At 45.6% G+C, this 4,865-nt stretch overlaps 1 non-coding gene across 1 annotated transcript in view; it reads left to right on the top strand.

Annotated features, from left to right (window-relative positions):
- LOC112074669 (uncharacterized) overlaps positions 1–3,423 on the top strand; it is an 11,749-nt gene extending 8,326 nt beyond the window's left edge. Inside the window, exon 3 of the transcript XR_011477069.1 lies at positions 3,285–3,423. This is a non-coding gene — a transcript (uncharacterized protein). The remainder of the gene's footprint in view (positions 1–3,284) is intronic.
- The last annotated feature ends 1,442 nt before the right edge of the window (positions 3,424–4,865 follow it).

The following is a 4,865-nucleotide window of genomic DNA, read 5'->3' as shown; positions in this document are numbered from 1 at the left end:
TAATCTAGTGAAGGAGACCTGTATGTCACTGTTACTTATATCTAGTGGGAAGACCGTCTGTTACTGTATATAGTCTAAGTGGAGGACCTGACTGTTACTGAATATAGTTCTAGTGGGAGGCCTGGCTGTTACGTATATAGTCTAGTCTCAGTGGTGACCTGGTGTTTACTTATATAGTCTAGCTGGGAGACCTGTCATGTACGTTATAGTTAGTCTAGTGGGAGGACCTGTCTGTTTTACTGTATAAGTCTAGTCTAGTGGGAGACCTGTTTGTACTGTATATAGTCTAGTCGGAGGAACCTGTCTGTTACTGATATAGGATAGTGGGACTCTGTACTATTAGCTGTGGGTAGGACCTGGCTGTGTACTGTATAATTAGGTTAGTGGGAGGAACCTGTCTGTTACTGTAATGAATCAGTCTAGTGGGAGACCTGTCTGTTACTGTTATAATAGTCTAGTGGGAGCCTGTCTGTTACTGGTATATAGTCTAGTGGGAGGACCGCTCTGGTTCTGTATTATTAGTGTTATGTGGGACGGTTACGTATGCTAGTCTGTGAGACTCTGTTACTGTATAATGTTCTAGTGTGGCTGTATGTTTGTACTAGTCTAGAGCTGAGCTGGCTGACTGATATAGTCTAGTCTAGTGGGAGGACCTGGTTGTTTCTGTATATAGTCTAGTGGAGGACTGTGTTACTGTATATTAGTCTATTGGAGGACCTGTCTGTTACTGTATATATCAGTGGGAGGACCTGTCTGTTACTGTATAAGTTCTAGTGGGAGGACCTGTCTGTTACTGATATATAATAGGGAGGACCGTCTGTTTATGTATATAGTCTTAGTGGGAGACCTGTCTGTTAACTGTATATGAGTCTAGTCTAGTGGAGACCGTCTGTACTGTATATATTAATAGTCTAGTGGAGACCTGTCTGTTACTTATATAGTCTAGTCTAGTGGCGAGACCTGTCTGTACTGTATATAAGTCTAGAGGAGGAGCCTGTCTGTTACTATATAGTCTAGTGGAGACCTGTCTTACTGTATATTAGCTATTAGGACCGTGTCTGTTACTGTATATAGTCTAGTGAGGGACCTGTCTGTACTTATATTATTCTAGTGGTGAGGACCGTCTTTTACTGTATATAGTCTAGTCTAGTGGGAGGACCTGGCTTTTACTGTGAATAGTCTAGGGGAGGACCTGGCTGTTACTGATATATTCTATTCTAGTGGGAGACCTGTCGTTACGTATAATAAATAGTCTAGGTGGGTTGTGCTGACTGCCTTGTGTCTGGCTGACGCCTGCGCTGTCTGCTACTCCGGCGTGTCTGGCTTGCTGCCTGCGTGTTACTGGGCTTGCTGCCTGCGTGTCTGCTTGACTGCCGCCGTGGCTGGCTTGCACTGCCTGCGTGTCTGCTATGGCACTGTCTGCGTGTCTGGCTGACTGCCTGCTTGTCTGGCTTGACTTGCCTGCGGGTCTGGCTTGACTGCCTGCGTGTCGGGCTTACTGCCTGCGTGCTTGGCTGACTGCACTGCGTGTCTGGCCTTGTATCTTCTCTTTCGTGTCTGGCTTGACTGCCGCGTGTCTTCTGACTGCCGGTTTTGTCACTCATCCTCTACCTATGATTCATTGTACATCCAGTGGCGGGCCAGTGACCTTACTTGTGACTGTGAAACGCGATCTGTGCCTGTCAGCAATGTCAGCAGAACTCAATCTGAACATCTGGTGCGGTTCTCAACAATCAGAAGTTATGGTACAACGTCTGCCAAACAGGGGCCGGAGCTGTGTGCGAGCAGCTTTCCAGAAAGACTCACAGCTCTTAGAGCCTTACCCAGAAAGACTCCAAAGCTCGATAAGCCTACCCAGAAAAGACTCACAGCTCTTAGACCTTACCCAGAAACTCACAGCTCTTAGAACCTTACCCAGAAAAAGACTCACAGCTTCTTAAGACCTTACCCAGAAAGACTCACAGCTCTTAGAGCCTTACCCAGAAAGACTCAAAGCTCTTAGAGCCTTACCCAGAAAGACTCACAGCTCTTAGAAATTACCCAGAAAGACTCAAAGCTCTTAGAGCCTTACCCAGAAAGACTCACAGCTCTTAGAGCCTTACCCAAAAGACTCACAGCTCTAGAACCTTACCCAGAAATACTCACAGCTCTTAGAACCTTACCCAGAAAGACTCACAGCTCTTAGAGCCTTACCCAGAAAGACTCACAGCTCTTAGAGCCTTACCCAGAAAGATCACAGCTCTTAACCTTACCCGGAAAGACTCACAGCTGTAATCGCTGCCAAATGTGCTTCTACAAAGTTTTGACTCAGGGGTTGAATACTTATGTAAATTAGATATTTCTGTATTTCATTTTCAAAACATTTACCAAAATGTCTAAAAACATGTTTTAATTTCGTCGTTATGGGTTTTGTGTGTAGATTGCTAGAGAAAAAATATATAAATATATTTTTTAATTCAGCCTGTAACAAACAAATTTGGAATTAGTCAAGAGGTGTGAATACTCCTGAAGGAACTGTATGTAGCCTACTCACACTATCTCGTTGGCTAGAGAGAACGTACCAATACTTCCTGAAGGAACTGTATGTAGCCTACTCACACTATCTCTGTTGAAGAGAACGTACCAATACTTCCTGAAGGAACTGTATGTAGCCTACTCACCACTCTATTTGCTGAGAGAGAACGTACCAATACTTCCTGAAGGAACTGTATGTAGCCTACCCACACTATCTCTGTTGGCTAGAGAGAACGTACAATACTTCCTGAATGAACTGATGTAGCCTACTCACACTATCTCTGTTGGCTAGAGAGAACGTACCAATACTTCCTGAAGGAACTTTATGTAGCCTACCCACACTATCTCTGTTGGCTAGAGAGAACGTACCAATACTTCCTGAATGAACTGTATGTAGCCTACCACACTATCTCTGTTGGCTAAGAGAACGTACCAATACCAGACACCAGAGTGGGCACATTCATTATATAAGAAAAACATTTGAGATGGAAACCCATTTTAAGTTGTATTTTTTATTCTGTACAAGATATCTTTCTGTTCACGTCCTTTTATCTGCAACAAATCAATCTGATGGGAAAACATCTCTTCTGGGAAAATGCACATATTGTTTATATGCAAATGTTTTAATATGCGCGTGGAAAAACTGTCGCTCAATTGGATGGAAACCTGGGTAGTGACATAAAGACGTTCTGAATCTGAATGAATGTGGCTTCCTGAATAAATGTTAAATAACAAAGGTCTTCCTTTTTCCTCTCGTCACAACCATTCAGGCTGTGGAGCACCTGGGACTTGAAGCCAGTGAGAGAGATCACCTTCCCCAAGTCGAACAAGCCTATCATCAGCCTGACGTATTCCTGTGACGGCCACCACCTCTACACCGCTAACAGTGAGGGGACGGTCATGGCCTGGTGTAGGAGAGACCAGCAGAGGATGAAACTCCCCATGTTCTACAGCTTCCTCTCTAGCTACGCTGCCAGCTGACAGACTAGGGCCTTGAACGACTACACTACCCACAATCCTCCTGAGAGACATGATTACAATACCCATAGTCCTTTTCTGACGCATGGCCCCAGACTACCCTGAGAGACCGCATGAGGGACAGAACTACAATACCCACAGTCCTCTGCTAGTATGGCAGCCCCCAGACCTCCTGGCATGTTGAGAGTTAGAACTACAATACCCATAGTTCTCTTCTCTTCTGACGCATTGCTCCAGACAACCCTGGGACGAAACTACAATAACCACAGTTCTCCAGGCGGACGGAACAGCCTGAACCTCTCCATGAGCAGTCAGTCCCCTTCCCTCCCCCCGCCGGGAGACGGACATGTCAACATGCTGCAGACGACCAATCAAAGCCCTCAGCTCAGACTCTAAGACCCTACAGCCATTTCCGTGCGAGCAGACTAGTGGCTGTTAACATGAAGCTAAGATATGATATTAAAGACATCTAGATATACATTTTATTTGCTTTTGGAATGTTTTGGTTTTGTTGTCGTGGTAATAGTGTTCCTTCCTTCTGAAATGTGTTGCTGATGACTTGATTGGTTGTTTGGACTGTCCTGGTGAGCTGCTACATAACATCTGACCAATCCCAAGTCAGACCAGAGGGCTGAAGGCCCCGCCTCTGCTAGTGTCTGACCAATCCAAAGCCAGAGCAGAGGGTTGAAGACCCGTCCCCGTCTCTCCTCTACGGCCGACGTATGTCTCTCTGCATGAGTCACCTGACTGATGGCTTTTGTTCCTGAGAGACTAGGACAAGCTTCAGTTACAGGGGCACACTGCATATCTGTCACCTACCTGGAGATGACCCTGCATGGCCCTGTGGGGTCTGAGAGACCCTTCCTGGCCACTCTGAACTCTAGACTACGTAGACCAGCTAGGGGGATCTGGGATGACGTGGGTTGTGTTGCCTGTAATGTCCTGCCCTGTGCCCTAAGAAAGGCCTCTTCTTGCATGCTGGAATTAAGGAGACGGAGGGGGATGCATGGATGGGTGTGGATGGGTGCAGGGGTGTGTGGATGGATGTGTGTGTGAGAGCTTGAAAGCACTAACTCCATTGTGTTCCTTGTGTTCCTGCCTTGTATCAATCCTGTTTCCTGCCTTGTATCAATCCTGTTTCCTGCCTTGTATCAACCCTGTTTCCTGCCTTGTATCAATCCTGTTTCTTGTGTCATTTTGTTTTCACTTTGTTTTTGCATTGGCTTCCTTAGAGTGCTGTTGTCGTTATTTGTTATTATCAATGAAAGCTGAGAATGATCTGCTGTCGAGTTTTGTCCTTGTGTTTACTGGTCTGAAATTAGAGATGTAAGAATCAGTTGATGTCTGGTTGCAGTGCATTGGAGGCAGCAATA

The sequence above is a fragment of the Salvelinus sp. IW2-2015 genome, unplaced genomic scaffold (assembly GCF_002910315.2).
Source record: "Salvelinus sp. IW2-2015 unplaced genomic scaffold, ASM291031v2 Un_scaffold2752, whole genome shotgun sequence".
NCBI lineage: Eukaryota > Metazoa > Chordata > Actinopteri > Salmoniformes > Salmonidae > Salvelinus > Salvelinus sp. IW2-2015.
The sequence above is the reverse complement of the archived record's forward strand: the minus strand, read 5'-3'. Positions and strand labels throughout refer to the sequence as shown.